This window comes from Rattus norvegicus, chromosome 11 (assembly GCF_036323735.1).
Source record: "Rattus norvegicus strain BN/NHsdMcwi chromosome 11, GRCr8, whole genome shotgun sequence".
Classification (NCBI taxonomy): Eukaryota; Metazoa; Chordata; class Mammalia; order Rodentia; family Muridae; genus Rattus; species Rattus norvegicus.
In genome coordinates this window covers 47,494,852-47,513,609 of record NC_086029.1, presented here as the reverse complement: position 1 = coordinate 47,513,609, position 18,758 = coordinate 47,494,852, and the positions used below count along the sequence as shown (strand labels likewise).

General features: G+C 49.7%; 1 long non-coding RNA gene across 1 annotated transcript in view; it reads right to left on the bottom strand.

The window, feature by feature from the left end:
- LOC120095638 (uncharacterized) overlaps positions 1–17,329 on the bottom strand; it is a 30,925-nt gene extending 13,596 nt beyond the window's left edge. The window contains exons 1-3 of the long non-coding RNA XR_005491264.2: positions 16,445–17,329; positions 13,609–13,874; positions 8–5,355 (exon numbers count right to left, since the gene is read on the bottom strand). This is a non-coding gene — a long non-coding RNA (uncharacterized LOC120095638). The remainder of the gene's footprint in view (positions 1–7; positions 5,356–13,608; positions 13,875–16,444) is intronic.
- Between the last annotated feature and the right edge of the window lie 1,429 nt (positions 17,330–18,758).

The window sequence follows — 18,758 nt, the reverse complement described above, 5'->3', positions numbered from 1 at the left end:
AACTTACCAGCAAATCCACAGGCTGAACAGATGAGCCTCCTTAGAGGAGGCTGAGAGGGCAGTTAGAGGTCAAGCAGCTTAGGTTTCACGATTTGGCTCCCATGATCCACAGGCAGTGTTCCCAGGAGCCACTGCTATGCAGAGGTAGGGAGTGTGCCAAGCCAAATGGAGATCACAGGAAGGTCTGAATCTGGAACGCATGCGCACACAGCCTGATGCAAACCAGGGAGTCGTGAGGCCTGCACCATGGCAGAAGGGTGCATATCTAGGGGCCAGGTCCCTGGCTGGGGTAAACAGAAATGTCATCTCTATGTGGTGAGGACTGTTCTGGTTTATTGTCTGTTGCTCTGATAAACACCACGACCAAAAGCAACTTAGGGAGGAAGAGTTGTTTGGCTTACACTTCCAGGTCATAGTTCATCACTGAAGAAAGTCAGGACAGGAGCTCAAGGCGGGGATCCTGAGTAGAAACCATGGGGAAATGCCTCTCACTGCTGAGCTCCCTCTCATGCTCATCCACCTTTTTCTTTCCCAACAATTAACTTATTTATTCACGTTACAACCCCATCGCAGCGCCCCCTTCTCCCAATCCCTTCTCACGAAGCCTTTCCCCCACTCCCCACTCCCTTCATCTCTGAGAAGGGGGAGGTCCCCCCTGGTACCAACACACCATGGCACCCCAAGTCACTGCAGGACCAGGCACATCCTCTCCCACTGAGGCCAGATAAGACAGCCCAGTTAGGAGAACAGATCCACAGGCAGCAACAGGGTCAGGATTAGCCCGTGCTCCAGCTGTTGGGGGACCCACATGAAGACCAAGCTGCACATCTGGTACATATGTGGGGGAGACCTCAGTCCAGCCCATGTATGCTCTTTGATTGGTGGTTCAGTCTCTGGGAGACTCCAAAGGTCCAGGTTATTTGACTCTGTTGGTCTTCCTGTGGAGTTCCTATCTCTCTAGATCCCTCAATCCTACCCCCAACTCTTACACAAAACTCCCCAAACTCTATCTGATGTTCAGCTGTGGGATCCTGCATCTGTTTCAGTCAGCCGTTGGGTGTTTCAGTTATGCTAGGCTCCTGTCTGCAAGCATAACAGAGCATCATTAATAGTGTCAGGGATTGGTTCTTGCCCACGGGATGGGTCTCAAGTTACCAGTCATTGATTAGCCATTCCCGCCCTCTCGGCTCCATCTTTGTCCTGCACATCTTAAAGGTAGGACACATTTTGGGTCAAAGGTATTGTGGGTGGGTGTTCTCCTTATCACTTCACAGGGAGTCCTGCCTGGCCACAGGAGGTGGTCACTTCAGGATCCATCTCTCCACCGCTAGGAGTCTTACACAGCCCTCGCCCACCTGCCTAGGAGTGGTGCTGCCCACAGTGGACCCTGGCCCTCCCACATCAATCACCAAACAAGACAATCTCTTATAAACACACACTGGTGGTGACTGCATGTGACACACTCATTGATGGTGACCACATATGGCACACATACTGATGGTGACTGCACATGAAGTGACTTCTGAAAATATCTTTATCCTTCAGAGCCAAGAACTAGAAATGATCCAGGGTTCATCTAGGAAGTGAACTAGGCCACAAACTGTACCATGTCTGTGGGAATCCTGGACTCAACCAAGCAACTAGCTCTGACTAGTTCTGACAACTAGCTCTGACAACCAGTTCTGATAACTAGCTCTGACAACCAGTTCTGACAACTAGCTCTGACAACCAGCTCATGACAACTAGCTCTGACAACTAGTTCTGACAACTAGCTCTGACAACTGGCTCTGACAACTAGTTCTGACAACTGGCTCTGACAACTAGCTCTGACAACTAGTTCTGACAACTAGTTCAGACGCAGAGAAAGCTTCACTAGCGCACTGAGCAGAAAAGCCAGGCCTAGAGAAGTGCACATGCATCTGAGAGGCTGAGGACACCCTGCTCTCCCAGAGGGACCACAGCCACCTGTAAATCCATCTCCAGTGACTCCTTCTGACCTCTGTGGGCACCTACACATATGTGCAGTGCACTCATGCAGACATGTACACATACATGTAATAAAAATAACCCTTAGGGCTGGAGAGATGGCTCTGCAGTTTAGAGGACCCAGGCTTGATTCCCAGCACCCACACAACAGCTTACAATCATCCAGAACCCTGATTCCAAGGGCTCCAATACCCTTCTTGCCTCTACACAAGTGCACAGATACATGCCCGAAAAGCACCCACATACAGAAAATAGGATACTTTTTATTTTAAAAATAATTTATTTTACAAAAGAAAGAGAGATACTAAATGGTCTTATTTACCCAAACCTACAGCAGAACTTCACTGCCTTAGCAGAAATCATACTGGTTTCTGGATGTGTGGGCAGAGAAAGCTAAACTGAGAAAGGATAAAGGGATCCCTGAGAGACCTGAGACAGCTGACAGGACATTCTGTGTCAGTTCAATAGGTACATAGGTACATCCATGTATCAAACCCATCAAACCTTAAAATGGATGTGTTTCACTATATGTAAATAGAGCTAATTGAAATATACATATTTAAATTTTTTAGCATATCATAAGACTACCTGTCATTTAGATGAACAGGGACTGGATGGGAAAGCCAAGGAACAGAGGCAGGAATCAAAAGCCCACCCTGGGTGGGGAGATAGAGCGATGGGTAACATGCTTGTGAGGGGGGCCTGCCAGCCCGAGTTCAGATCCCAAAATCTCATGCAAGTGCCTGGAGCAGATGAGGCATCTGCAGCCCGGTACAGTGCTGGAGGTAAGAGGCAGATAGGGGGTTCTCCAGAACAGCATTCTCAATCTAACACTTTACAGTTCCTCCTATTGTAGTGGCCCCCAACCATAAAGTAATTATCTTGTTGCTACTTCATAACTACAATCTTGCTACTGGTATGAATGATACTGCAATGTAAATGTCTGATATGCAGGTTATGAATATACAGGATATCGGATATGCGCTCACCAAGCGAGTTGAGACCCACAGGTTGAGAACCCATGCTCTAGAACATGCTGGCAGTGAAGGTAGAGACACCCTGTCTTGAATCAGGTGAAGGGTGAAATTTGTGTCTGGTCTCCTGTATATGCACATACTATGCAAAGGGCAGGTTTGATGACTGGCAGATATGACCAGGAAGGCAGAAGTTAGCTCACGGGTGAGCAGAGAGAGGTAATTGCTGACCGCTGCAAAGACCCAAGTGTCATAGGACAAGGGCTGGAAAGGCACCGAAAATAAAAGCATCCTGAGGGGGAAGATAGATGGAATTTAGCCAACACTGGCTATGGGGGGGGGGGGGAGGAAGGAGGGTGCCTCAACAACCTAGGCTGCAATGCGGGTGAAGTGTGTGAGTGTATGTGCATGTGTGTGTGCCTGTGCGTGTGCGTGTAGAGAGGTGAGCTCAGGGACAAGCTCAGGGAGCTGCTGAGCTCAGAATACCCACATGACAACAGGTGATGTCAACAAGCTTGAAGGACGGATTAACACCTGAAGCCAGAACACACTGGAAGCAAGCCTTACTCTTTGGTGAGTGCCCATGCTTGTCCTGAGCCAGTCCCCCCACCCCCAGCCCCTGCATCAACCAAGTACACTGTGCCTACAAGGCCAGGGTAGGTGAATGCCTACAGCAAAGCGGTTAGCTTTGGCTTCAAGGAGCTCATCGCTCTAACTCGATAAACGGTAAGGCTGGACTATGGGAAAGTCTGAATTCTGGGATGGGAAAGATTTGGATTGGAATACGAGCTATGTCGCCTCTTCAATCTCTGTCCTCTGGGGCTAAAGGAGATGAAACAGCCCAAAGGAGCTGAGGGCATGGGCGTGGCAAAGAGGAGCAGGTGCACCATTTGCTGGTGACCCACACCCTCCTCCATTTCCAGGCGCCCTCTGGGCAGGGAGCCTTCTAAGCAAGCGACCTTCTGGACTACTGACGTAACAAGCAGACTGTGGGAGGAAGCTGGGAGGAATCCTTAATTCGCCGGGTGTGACGTCAAGATGCACACGTGACTTCCCAGACACGCACTCGCACTCACGCAGGAACTAGGACAGCATCAGCCTTCCGCCTTCTTCCGGGGAGGAAACAGCAGCGTTCCTGGAGAAGACACTAGAGTTTCTCCGCAGGTCAATCCTGGGAGCCCTGATGAGGCCACTCAAGTCCCATCAACATCCTCAAGGGAACAAGGCCTTGGGGACTCTGCAGGGAGGCCTGGGCGGAGATTGTTGCAGACTTCTCCGGAAGGAGACCTGCACCCACCTTGCACTGCGAGCACTCTGCCCTCGGACACTGCTAATCCGAAAGCCAACCAATGGGAGTTGCGAACTGTTGTCATGGGAACAGGACTAGCCGGTCTCTTCCGTTTGAGGTCTGCCTGTGCCCAGCCCCGGGTATCTCTCATCGCCCAACTCGCAGGGTGTTTTGCAACTGTACCCCAGGAGCGATGCTCAGAAGGATGAGACCTTGCCCTGCCCCCACCTAGACCGGTACATCTCAGCCATGTAGCAACATCCGCCTTACCTGCATACCCCTCCCTGGTCCTAAGTGACCTTGAGGTCAGAGGGCATGGGTTCGCCTTGTGCTCTTAAGCATTTGTTAGAGGTAGACTGCATACTTGGTCCCCAGTCCAGGCGACAACCGTTGACCCCCCTCCTTGTGCCTGACTGGGCGCTGTTACTGGGTCCTGCGTTGAGAGTTTGCACCCTTGCACCCAGTGGATTTGGAGGAGGGAAGATGAAGCCCAAGCAAGCATCCCCTGACTCTTCAGAGGCACCCAGAAGGGGTCATCACAGAGCATTGAGTGCCCCTGGCTTGAAGTCAACCCCTCTCCTTTTGATGTGTTCAGTATTTTCTGTAGAGGCGTCTTCCCATCCCTGGGAGATTAGGACCCCTGCAGCAGCAGACCAAAGTTGAGATATCCAAATCCTTGCATGAAGTGGCGCAGTGTTCACCATAAATCTACACGTCCTCCTGTGTACTTCAGACGATCTCAAAGTTGCTTACAGTGAATGCAATAGTGCTCATAGCAGTAATTACCCTGTGGTAGCAAACCCTGTATCTATTCAAACCTGCGGTGGTGGTGGTGGTGGTGGTGGTGGTGGTGGTGGTGGTGGTGGTGGTGGTGGCGGTGGCAGCGGTGGCAGTAGGAAGCTACATCAGTCAGCTTTCTACCACTGAGTTACACCCCCAAAACTTCTTGGGGCTGCAGAGATGGCCCAGTAATTAAAAGCACTGGCTGTTCTTCCAGAGAACCCAGGTTTCATTCCAAGCACCCACATGGCAGCTCACAACTGTCTGTAGCTGTAGTTCCAGGGGATCCGATGGCCTGCTCTGGCCTCTTTAGGCACCAGAGAAAACCTGCAGGCAAACACACATAAAATAAAATACTCTAAAAACAATTGTCAGATATTTTTGGTGTGGGCATGGTTAAACCCAAGGCTATGGGACTCAGATATGAAGAGATGGCGACACCACTGACTGTCCTACAGAATATAGGGAATGTTACGCTTCCTTTCCACCAAATCCGAGGTTTGGGCTTGATACTGATTTGGGCCAACAAAATATTAGTAATAGGATGTTACTAATACCAAATTATGAATAGTGTTGCTTCTTAAGGAATGTTTTTGGAGCTGAGAGCAGTGAGGCAAGAGTTGGGGCTGATGGGATTACCATTCAGATGGCCACGTTCCTGACAACAGCTGTCTTGTTGACAGACCCTTAAGTTTTCCCAGGGGTTTGAAACAATGACTGAGGACTTCAGTTGCTTCTGCATGTACCCTCGGGGAGAAAAGACCGTGTTTAGACACTAATAACGAGTCAACTAACTGGTGGAATGGTTTGTTCTGGTCGTGGTCTCAGGCTTCTGTCCATGGTTGGCTAACTCCATTGCTTTCAGGCGTATGGCTAGGCAAACCACCACAGTGGCAGAGCACAGCTAAGAACTCACAGCATCCAGGAAGAAGTGGGGGCCCAGGGACAAAATACACCCTTCAAGGCACATTCTCTGTGAGCCACTCCCTCCACTGAAGCCCCGCCCCCACAGTCTCCACGGCCTGGAAAGAGTCTATTAAAGTATGGTTAATCCACTGATGTGTCCAAGCCCTGGCTACCCCTTACCTCCCGGAAGCCCCGCCTCCAAACGCAACATCAGAGGCCAAACCTTCAACATTGGCCTTTTTCATACAGTCTTCCTATCAAAAACATTCTTTTTTTTCCTATATTTTCTAGTTATATGCAAATGTATAAGATCTTATAAAATGAAAATGCCAGTGGGTGGTAATGAGAGAGAGACGCTCCCAAAGTCCTATGATAAAGATGACACTGTCCTCTGGGAGAGAGATGGGATGCGTTTGGGGAAGTAGTGAGCGGAACACAAATGGCCTTTTATCCCACTATCATGGTTTGTATATGTTTGGCCCAGGGTCTGGCACTATTAGGAGGTGTGGCCTTGTTGGAGTGGGTATGGCTCTGTTGGAGTGGGTGTGGCCTTATTGGAGTAGGTATGGCTCTGTTGGAGTGGGTGTGGCCTTATTGGAGTAGGTATGGCTCTGTTGGAGTGGGTGTGGCCTTGTTGGAGTGGGTATGACCTTGTTAGAGTGGGTATGGCCTTGTTGAGTGGGTATGGCTCTATTGGAGTGGGTGTGGCCTTGTTGGAGTAGGCGTGGCCTTGTTAGGGTAGGCGTGGCCTTGTTAGGGTAGGCGTGGCCTTGTTGGAGTAGGTATGACCTTGCTAGAGTGGGTGTGGCCTTGTTGGAGTGGGTGTGTCACTGTAAGTATGGACTTTAAGAACCTGATCCTAGCTTCCTGGGAGCAAGTATTCTGCTAGAAGCCTTCAGATGAAAATGTAGAACTCATAGCTCCACCTGCACCATGCCTGCCTGGACACTGCCATGTTCCCGCCTTGAAGACACTGGACTGAACCTCTGAACCTGAAAGCCAGACACAATTAAATGTCTTTATAAGAGTTGCCTTGGTCATGGGGTCTGTTCACAGCAGTAAAAGCCAAACTAAGACACCCACTAATAGCTATTTTTAAGAACACAATGTTTTTATTTGAGGAGGGGGAAAAAAAACCTGTTGTGTGGACTCAGATTTCCAACATGGGCCATAGTGGTATTTCCAGCCTCCTGTTCTTCTGGAATTTTGCCACAGCACCTTACAAAATGGTACCTGCTTCCTGCTGTCTTTGAAAAGTGCCACTGGAACTTCGCACTGGCAGAAGCCTCTGTGTTCCTTCTTAATGATGTTTAAATTTGCATAGTCTCTTAGGGTTTCTATTCCAGCAGTGAGACACTGTGACCAAAAAGCAAGTCAGGGCAGGAACTCAAACAGGGCAAGAACTGGAGGCAGGAGCAGAGGCCATGAAGGGGTGCTGCTTACTGGCTTGCTCCCTGTGTCTTATCCAGTCTCTTATAGAACCCAGAACCACCAGCCCAGGGGTGGCCCACTCATAATGGTCTGGGCCCTTCTGCATTGGTCACTGTGGTGATTTGAATAGGTATGGCCCCATAGACTCGTATGTTTGAATGCTTGGCCCATAGGAAGTGGCTCTATTAGGAGGTGTGGCCTTGTTGGAGGAAGCGTGTCACTGTGGGGGAGAGCTTTGAGGTCTCAAGATACACCCAGTGTGGCTCACAATTTCCTGCTGCTGCCTTCAGATGAAGGTGTAGAACTCTCAGCTCCTCCTGCACCATGCCTGCCTGGATGCTGCCAAACTTCCCACCATGACAATAATGAACTGAACCTCTGAACTGTAAGCCAGCGCCAATTAAATGTCTTCCATTATAAGAGCTGCTGTGGTCAGGTCATGGTGTCTCTTTGCAGCAGTAGAAACCCTAACTAAGACAGTCACTAATTAAGAAAATGTTCTACAGTCTTCTCTTCAGCCTGACCTTATGGAGGCATTTTCTTAATTGAGGCTCCCTCCTCTCAGATGACTTTAGCTTGGGTTAAGTTGACAGTTGGGTTAAGTGTGACCCAGCACACACAGGAAGTAATGGATTTCAGTGTGGCATTTCTGTACATGCTTCATTTTCTGTTGATTCTCATCCCGGCTTCCCCTGTTCCCTGCTCACCTCATGATGGCCTCTTCCTCCTCCCAGTAACCCTTTATGGTCGCATGTCACATGAGTTCTAGACCCCTCTGCCCACCACTGCTTAAGAACTCCTTTTGTGACCTACATGCATATTCTCTCCCTCCCTCTCTCCCTCTCCCTCTCTCCCCCTCCCTCTCTCCCCCTCCCTCTCTCCCCCCTCCCTCTCCCCTCCCCTTCCTTCCTCCCTCCCTGAAAGAACCACAATAATTAAGTTGGGATTGTGTTAAACTTCTCACAACAAAGGGTAGAGAGTCAGCCTACACAGCGGAAGAATACCTTTGCCAGCTAGACTCCAGACTCGTGATTAACATAAAGAGCTTTAAAAATTAAACACACAAACCAACCTTCCAGCCAGTAAACCAGCTAACGAACTTAACAGAATGTTTTCAAAAGAAGAAATACAGTCAATGAATATTTCCAAGTGTTCAGTATCCTTAGCCATCAGGGGAACGCAAATCAAAGCTGACTTCAGGTTTATGTCTCTCTCCCGTCAGAATGGCTAAAATCAGGGAAGGCAATAACATTAAATGCTGCTGGAGCTATGGAGGAAGAGGCCGGGCGCAGAGTGGGTAAAGGGTTAAGCTGGTGCACCCGCTGTGGAATCAGTGTGAAGCGTCCTCAAAAAGCTAAAAATAGAACTACCACATGACCCGCTGCCACCCCTGGGCAGACACCCAGAGCATGCATGCCCTGTCTCGGAGACACTTGCACAAAGTTTAGCTCTGCACTAGTCACAAGTAAGGAAGTAGAGCCAGCCGCGGTGTCTACCTTAGTTACAACACCATGCAAAAAAAAAAAAAAAGATTCCAGAGGGAAAGTTTCCTCTCCCCGAAGTTCAGTTCAAGGAGGGTCCATAGGCAGGGAGCCACAGCAGCAAGAGCTCGAGGCATCTGGTCACAGGGCACCCACAGTCCGGAAACGGAAGAAGGAACATCTAATATTGTTCTCCATTTAATACAGTCCAATCTCCTCTGCCTAGGGAACGGTCTCACCCACAGTTAAAATGTGGGCTTCGCTCTCTGTGTGAGCGTAATCAAGAATCCCCTCAGGTGCACGCAGAGACCCATCTCCCAGGTGATCGCTGAGTCAGTCAGCCCTAGGTATGCTTTCTCTTGATCTGCGATCTGCGCCTGTCTTTACCTCTCTCTCCTCTCCTCTCCTCTCCTCTCCTCTCCTCTCCTCTCCTCTCCTCTCCTCTCCTCTCCTCTCCTCTCCTCTCCTCTCCTCTCCTCTCCTCTCCTCTCCTCTCCTCTCCTCTCCTCTCCCCTCCCCTCCCCTCCCTCCTCTCCCCTCTCTCCTCTCCCACCCGCTTTCCTGCTAAACCCCAGCCCATGCTGTGTGTGCCTTTCCCAAAAGACAGCAGGGCCCTATGGAAGGCACAGCCAGCGGGCTCTGGGTGGGAGTTCCAGAAGCATCGCAGGCCTTCTATGGGGCCGCACCTCCTGAAAGTACCAGAGCCCCTCACCAGTGCCCTCACCAGTGCTCCAGGCTGGTGCTAAAGCCTTTAACTTCTGAGCGTTTGAGAGTCAAACCAAAACACACAGACATTTACACCAGAGGGGCAGGAGTGCTTTGAATAAAATAAAGGATAGGACACCGGCGTCGAGAACACAACGTTAGAGCATGGTAGGGTGGTTGCCCAGCATGACCCATCCAACCTATCTACCACACACACCATCCCTGGCTCACCCACTAACCTATCTACCACACCATCACTGCTCCATCTTCCCCAGAACCCAGAATCACTGCGGGTCTCCCTTCCCATCTCATCCACTCCAGATGTTGGCAACAGTAACAGTTCAGCTGTCCACAAACACCCGTCAGCTGTGCACTAAACATGCCTGGGCCTGCTCCAAAGATAGTCACAGCATACGGCGTCAGCTGCTGAGAACGACGTATCTCAGTTCTGAGAGCCCGGGAGCTTCAGAGCGCGCGTCCACAGATCCATCCTGGGGCCTCGCCTCTCTATATAAGGCTGTGCAGCTAAGAACACATTCAGGCCTACAGAGTCATCCGCAGGATTTGACGTTGCTATCTTTAGAAGCAGCACGCCGAATCCACCTGTGGTTATCTTTTGTCAGTGCCCTGGCCTTATAAAGACACACACACATGGCCACGCCACTCAGACCGAAGGAATTCAGACGTATCCCCTCAGAGCTCTGAAAATAATATTCCCCATTTAGGGACTGCAGGGGAGGGGGGAGGCTCGGAGCTCAGCTCCACTTGTTAAGATGCTGCGTGCGCGCGCGCGTGCGCGCGCGCGTGCGCGTGCACACACACACACACACACACACACACACACACACACACACACACACACACAAATCAAGGAGTTATGTACGATAGCAAATGCAGATTCCCTACATTCCTCCGCCCAGAAATCTAAACCCATGAGGCCCATCAGAAGAGGGCCTGGGATGCCGTACTTCACAGGCCTCTGCAGCTGCCGGTGCTTGGTGGCCCACAGAGCACACTTTAATAACCTCAGACATTAGTGTGTGAAGATGCTGCCTCCCGAAGTGGAGAGGACATAGGCAGCCGTCTGAAGGCTCCTAATGAAAGGAAGTAGATAGGATGCTTGGGAAGCAAGGGCTTATGTCAGGCCAACTTTCCTGGTAGACTGAGTCCATCATTATTTTAGCTCTTATTTCCAACACGCCTATCAAAAGTCCCCGGATCAGACAGCTGCCACTAAGGTCAGAGAAGCTTCCTCTTGCAGCAGATGGTGACTAATACACCACCGGGCAGTGTGCGGAGAGGGAGAGACCAGAGCACTCCGCCCTAACTGGGATGTCTTCATCAGACTCCTTTCCCTCAAAGCCCAGGGATCTACTCAGAGGAAAAGACAGAAAGAGTGGAAGAGCAAGAGGCTGACTCCCAAAAAACCAGCATCTTCCAGACACAGCAGAACCGATGCACATGTGAACTCAGACAGCACAGTTCACGGAAACCCTGCACAGGAGTCAAGCCAGACCGGGTCCCAACACTAAGAGGGGAAGTGAACCCAAGTCCCGCCCCTGAGCTGAAAGCCCCGCCCCTGAGCCGAAAGCCCCGCCCTGACCAGGAAGCTATCTCAAGTGATAGGTGTTGAGAAGGGTCCTCAAGGGGTTGGGGATTTAGCTCAGTGGTAGAGCGCTTGCCTAGCAAATGCAAAGCCCTGGATTTGGTCCCCAGCTCTGGGGGGGAGGGGGGTAGGAAGGGGTCCTCAAAGGAGTGACAGTGGCTACATCAACCACACTCCAGGGCAGACCCCTTGCCTAGGAGTACTTGGCCAAGGCAAAACAGACTTCCATGTTTTATGTGTTGAATATTGTTGTTTGGGTATTTTTTCCTTATTGGGTTGTTTTTTTTTTTTTTTTGAGGGGGAGGGGATTTTGTTTTGTTTTGTTTTTTACTTTTTTTGTATGTTGTTTTACTTGGGTGGGGTTATTTTTTTTTTTCTTTTATTTTGGAGCTGGGGACAGAACCCAGGGCCTTGAGCTTGCTAGGCAAGCACTCTACCACTGAGCTAAATCCCCAACCCCAGGGTTATTTTTAAAGAAAGAGAAAACATGCGGTTGGTTGGGTGGGAGGTGGAGAGGATCTGGGAGAAGTTGAGGGAGAGGAATAAAGTAATCAAAATATACTGTATAAAAGTTTTAATAATTGTTTTTAATTCCCTAGAGCAGTGGTTCTCAACTTTCCCAACCCTGCGGCCCTTTAATACAGTCCCTTGCATTGTGTGACCCCCAATCATAAAGTTATTTTCGTTGCTACTTTATAACTGTAGTTTTGCTACTGCTATGAATCAGAACGTAAATATTTGTTTTCCGATGGTCCTGGAGACCACTATGAAAGGGCCACTCAACCCCAAAGGCGTGAGAGCCGTGCCCGGATCAAATGTCCCTTTCCCCTTCTAAATGCAAAACCGCAAATATTTGCAGCAAAAGTTAAAGTGAGGAGAATATTGATTTCTAATGCTAAAGTGGCCATCCATCAGTGCAGGGAGGTTCCCCCACCTTCACAGTCCTTGATTCCTAGATTCTTGGTCTCTATGTCATCTGCAGAAAATGGGAAATGAGTTTCTCGGCCCTAGACGTATCCCTGAGTTTCCGGCTGACAGCAGCAGCTCCCTGTGTCCCTCATGGGAGCGCTCCATCTCTCTGGTCCTTCAGACCCTGATGCACCCTTTCAGCACACACCAAGCAGCACCTGCATGCCTGACACAGAAGAAAGAGCGGGTCACACGCCTGTGCCCTGCAGCCCTCTGGAACGCAGTCTGAACCAAGTACAGTAGAGCCTAGACAGCTAACTCCTCCGGTTTATATCCTACAAAACCTTAGGCCAAAAACTTAGGGGGGCCTCCCACCTTAGACTTCCAGAGCCCTGCATTCAACAAACACCTTCCTAATTCTTCGAGACTGGTTCTCAACCACAGGACAGGACCACAGCCCAGGGGATCAGGCCGGAATGACTATTTTTTTTCCCATAACAAAAGTCAGAGTCATGACATGGAGTTTGTTTGCAGCTATGAATGGAGGTGTCAGTGGCAACACAGATCTGTGTAATGTTAAATCCCAGTAGACACTCCCCAGAGCCTATTTTCTGAAACAAGTCAGAATTCACTAACTGAGCCTGCCCTGGAGAATCTGGGGCGTGTGGTTGCTGTGGTAATTGATGCCTTCTAGAACAAACCCATGCTTGGCTAATTTCAGCTTTCTATTGTTAAACTCATCTTCTCCCCCAACCCAACAGTCCTCCAGGATACCAGCCATAAAACACTAGCACTCCTTCCAGCACAGCCTTGCGGGCACAGAATAACTTGTTTGCAGCCGGCACACAAAGACTCGGGGGTGCCTTTGAAGGACCTCCCCACAAAGCTACACAAACGGTGATGCAGAGTTTGGAACTATGTCCCACTTATGAGCTCCCAGAGTTAAGGGTAAGGCTTGCCCCTGGTTGGCCTGCAGCCTCCCAGAGCCGTGACCCAGGCTATCATGGTAGCTCTGTGGGGACGGATCATGAGATCTGTGTAAATCAGCTCTCTAGAGCTGGCCGGGCTGTGTCAGAGTTAGCCCACAGCCTAGGAAGAAGCTTCCAATAGTCTTCCGGGCATTGGGCTGAAAGCATTCCCACCAACGCCATCTGAAGGCTGTCCTTCCCTGCACAGGAAGGAGTGGGACTAACAGACAACCTCTCCAACGAGAACTTCTCTGTGGCAGGCAAGACCAGCATCGACACTGGCTTCCTGGTCTCAGGATTTAAGTAACAGAATTGTCCCCTTTAACAGTTCTGGGGGCTTCAGATCTGACTTGACTTATCAGCAGGGGCATGCCCTCCGAGGCACCAGACCCACCATCTAGGCCAGGTCACTGCCAAGTTTTAGTTCCTGGATTGGAGCTGCACCCCGATGTCTGCCTCCTCTCCACACAAGCTCTTCCAGGCAGCTCTAGTCCCATTTCTACAGAGACACCAAGCATACTGGGTTAGGACCGCCCTACCCTGTTACTGTCTATTGCTATACAAATAGTCTCACCTTGGGCCGTTTGTTCTGCTTCACGTTGCGTATAGCACATCGTGTGTGTCTCCCCGGTATGTCACAGGATCTGTTAAGCAGAGTGTCTTGAAAGGACCCAAGGGAGTCAGAGCAGGGGACCATCAAGGCTTCACGCCAATGAGATCGCTCTACTGTGGAGTCCAAGCAAGCCCAGAGCGCAGACCCGCTGAGCCCTTCACTCTGAGCCCAGGCCAAATGTGACGTTCACATGATTCCTTTTCTTTCTGCCAGGTTGGGCGTAAGGTCTGCAGAGGGAAAGCAGAGAAACTCAGGCTCAGGGCCTCCTTCAAAGACGCCGGGGAGCTTTGGTTTACATGAGAGATGGCGCTCAATCTTCACCATATTGGAACTGAGAAACTGTTTAAATTTAAAAAAAAAAATCAGCGTCCATATACATGACATTCTTATGAAAAATACTACATTTTCCAGAAGAAAAGCTTGAAGTTTGACATTATGTGGCATTCGAGAGCCTCTGTCACAAGTCATGGAAAAAAAATGTTCGGGAGGGAAGAAGGTCGAACAGCCTTAGTATTATTATGAATGAAGCATTCAGACACCACACACCCTAAAAGAGGCTTAGGGACCCTAGCAGTCCCTGACACCATGGCCACAGATTCACTAGTATGTCCTTAGGCAGGGGTCAGACCAACTACAAGGCCAGAGCCAGAGTGACAATGTCTAGAGGGACTGTGGGCTTGTCACAGGAAGGCAGAGTGCACCATGAGAGGACACTAACCAGGGGCCACCCTAGTCAGACCCAACTCACTCCGTTCCCAGCACCCATGTCAGATGGCTCACAACTGAAGCGGAACCTTCTGGTTTCCTCGGGAAGTCAGTTATGTCAAATGAGGTTTTGCTGGGGCACACAGCTGAAAGGCTGTTTTGCTGGAGCAGACATTTGATGGTGATATAAACAGACAGCGGGAGCTGGAGCACTGGTTTGCTATTCTTCACTAATGGCGGGTGAGCATTGGCTCTCCTTATACACAGTCATAGAGAGAAACTCACCAAAGAACTCAGGCTCCTGCGACTTCTTGCCACCTTGAGGCCTCCGGCCAGTGGGCAAGCCTTACAGTTTCTTCTGGATTGAACAGCCCTTGCTGGTTCGTGTGTGGTGCTCCCAAGAGGACTGGACTGCAGCTGCTGATTCGTATTTGGTGTTTGCTACTGAATGCTACTGTTTGCTACTGCTATGGACTGCCAATATCCTGACAACGAAAACTGGACTCACCCCCCAAAAAACTATTTCTAAACAGGTCTATTTCCTCCATGTCTAATAACCTTTCTTTTCCTCTACCTCTGATGGGTGGTAGGCTAGAGGGGAGTTTGAACCTTTATTAAAGTGGGTTGGAAAAAAATGTATGCCTACACACAACGGCTTGTAACTTCCAGCTCCAGGAGTTACAACACACTCTCATGGCCTCTGGGAACACTGCACTCTCATGTATATACCTACACAGAGACACATAATAAAAATTTAAATCAAAACTTAAAACACATAGGAAGTGAATAGAGTGAAATACAGAAACGAGAAAACCCTTCTCACTTTTCTATTCTACTGTTTCTACGTCAGTCCCAAGATTCTCAGCAGGAGGCAATGGTGGGCTTCTTAGCAGGCGCTAAGAGGCAGTGGTTATCAGCACAAGCCCCAGGCCCAGCACAGGACCCTCCTGGGGCAACACGAAAACTCTTGCTAACAGCTCTCCCTCAGCCTCTGTCCAGCTGCTCTTTCTCTGCCGCCTGTAGCTTGCCCCCCTCTTCCTCCACTGACTTCGGGGTGCCTGGATCAGCTTCTCAGAGCACAAAAGTAAGAAAGCAGGGAAGTCATGGCTGGGAAAGACCAACACTGCATTCTTCTGAAGGAGAGTGTGTTATGTCTGGGAATTTTATCCAAAAAAGCAATCAACGTCCTTCGAGTCTACTTTTAATTCTATATAAAATGTTTGCATTTGGGAATGTTTTAATAAGGGAGGACCGACCTGAAACTGCCAGTTCTATCCATTATGTGACAGAGGGGTTCATTTCTTTGCATCTGTGTGTGTGTGTGTGTGTGTGTGTGTGTAGGTCAGAGGGCAAGTAGAAGGAGTCCATTTTCCCCTTCTTCCATGAGTATCTCGGGGATAGAGCTCAGATCTTCAGGTTTGCAAAAAGCACCTCTACCCATTGCACAACCTAGCCTTGGATGGGTTCATTTTTAAGGAAGGGTTGGTAAGTCATATTAAGTCTCCAGACGCCGTTTACAGATTATTTTAAAGTGTAAAGAATAAGAGGAACAGGGGCTGAGGCTGAGGATCAGCCCAGGCTAGAAGTCATGTGTAAAAGATAGGGGAGAGGAACGGAAAAAGGGAGGGACCCTGTCAGGGACAGTCGTTACTCAGTTGCAGGAAGATGAAGGCAGCCCAAATACTCAAATAGTTAGAATTTGAGATAAAGCATATAAAACAAATCTTAGTTCCAGATGCTGGAAAACACTAAAACATGATTGTCATAAATGCAAAAAAAAAAAAAAATACAGACTTTCAAGCCCCCAAGACAATCTGTTCAGACTTCACTGGAAGGGGGCTGCGGGGAGGGGAGGTAGGGGGAGGAGTCTAACTGCATAACTCCATGGGAAAGAACTGTGTCTCTTCTGTCACTCCTGCCTTTCAAAGTAGACACTTTGTCTGCTGCCCCCACCCCCACCCCTGAAAACTGCTTTCCTGGGGAGATTCCACTTCCCTGGGCTGGGAGCAGAGTGAGAGCTTGTCGAGTATATACCAAGCCCCACTGGCGAGAAACCAAGGAAGCACCGGCTGGAAAGCGATGTCTTTCTTACCTTTTCCTGTGTGGACTCATTCAGATAGCTTGTTCTGTGGCTGCAGTGGGAGGCGACACAGGAGGACACCAGGGCTTGGAGGAGCATAGATGTCTCAATGATCCCCTGCACCTCCTGCTCCCAGAGCCCTTGAAAGGTGTGAGTTAGAGGCCTCTTCTCCTGCCTGGAAACGTTAAATTATGCGACTAGCCTGGCAACCAACTCCTAACTGCTTGGCCCATTAATCAGGCCAAGCCATAAATTTCCTGCCTCATTGCCCCGTGGAGATCCTGGAAGACTGTCAGACTGGAGTAGCTGTGAAGTTCCAGTAGGGCATAGCCACCTCAGTCAGTGTCCGCTGTGCGTTGGAAAAGCTCTTTCAGAGGATCTGGGTAAAATTCCTAGTCTCACAAATGTTTGTAACTCTTGTTCCAGGGAATCCGTTACCCAATTCTGACTGCGGGCATCTAGGCACATGATGCAGGCATACACAAACAAAACACCTATACACGTAAAATAATACAATTAAGTTTTTTTTAAAAAAGGATGGCTTGGAAGGCTAGTAAAAAGTGTAAGGACTAGGAGGTGATGTTAAAAGTTTGGGGTAACAGAAATGGCTCGACCTGAACCGTAAGCCAGTGTCACCCTAAAAACCTCATTACCCGGGTTGGGGATTTAGCTCAGTGGTAGAGCGCTTGCCTAGCAAGCGCAAGGCCCTAGGTTCTGACCCCAGTTCCGGGGGGGAGGGGGGGACGACAAAAAACCTCATTACCCTCCCTGACTTGCTGGGAGAAGATTCCGCCCTTCCCACCCATGTAACCAACGTCACTAGACCAGGGTGCGACAGTATCAGAATGTCTCAAGATCCAACGGGCTTGAAACTTGCTGTGAACCAAACCTAGTTCTACTTTTTTCTCTGAAAGCAAAAATCAAGCGGGGGCGCACGCACGCGCAGAGGACCTTGGTTGCCTGCAGAGGCTGCGTCCTACGCCGGCCGGTGCGCAGCATCCCCACCAGGGGGCGCTGTGGCCGCCGCTGCGTGCCTCGCAGGGCGCGGCTCCCTGGGCTGCTGCAGGAACTCAGATCAGGTAAGGGTGTGTGTGCAGAGGCTCAGGGTACCTGGCAGGTATCAAGTCCCGAGTGTTGCCAGTTTCCAGGGGAAGGTTGTCATACTTGCACAATTCTCATCAGCCTGAAACCGCATGGGTTCCTGAGCTTGCCAAAGGTCCACACTGTGCACTCTGCTGACATTCCTTGCATGGATGCCCAGGCTGAGGCACCTTGTACGGAGGGTTCCTCACACCGCATCACCTAGGTTTGGCCAAAAGACAGCGTCTCTGAGGCAAGTCCTCAGACGATGGGCTCGACAGAGATGACCCACAGAGCTATCCTGAACCAAAAGAGGGCATCCACCCTAACCTTAAGGGAAAAAAAAAAACAGCGCGACTTGATTTTTTTTTTCTTTTTTATAATTTTGGTAATTTCACAGTGCTACCTGTATGTTGATAATTCTATAGTAAGTGGTAAGTGTAAGTTATTTGATGGCTGGGGGTAGGACACATGAACAGCATGTGTGAGACTCTAGGTTCAGTCCCTAACATCAGTAGTAATGATGATGGTAAAATTACCATGTGTATGTAGATGACTAACTAGTCTTGAGAGCATGTGTGCCACTTTTTACCAAGTTTATATTTGTGCGTGCCTATGACTGTAAGAGAGGTGGTCTCCACATTCCCTTCCGTTTGTTTTTTGAGACAGGGTCTTACTGTGTAGCCTTGGCTCACTAGTAGACCAGGCTGGCCTTGAACTCAGATATCTGCCCACTTCTGCCCACTTAGGGCTAAGATTAAAGGCATGTACTACACATCCTTAACGTCATCTGCTGCTGCATCTATAGTTCTAGCCATTCTCCAAGGATATAGGGATATAGACACACACACACACACACACACACACACACACACAGGGGAGGGGAGGGGGAAAGCCCTAATATACAAATTAAATCAATACAGTAGAAGGAAGGAGGTGGTCACACACTTGGGAAGTGGGTGCAGAAATATCTGGAGTTCAAAGCCAGCCTGGGCTCATGAGACCTGCTCAAGTTCTTTTTGAAGGAGGGAGAGGAGCTGGAGTGTAGATTACTACATAACTGGACTTACCTAGCACACAGAGAGCCCTTGGCTAAGTCCTCTGCATGGCTCAAAACTGGGTGTGACTGTGGGTGTGACGGTGCGTGCCTATAAGCCCAGCACTGGGGAAGGCAGGAAAATCAAGAGTTCGAGGTCACCCTCAGGTACAAACAAATTCAAGACCAGCCTGAGAGGGCCTAGAAAAA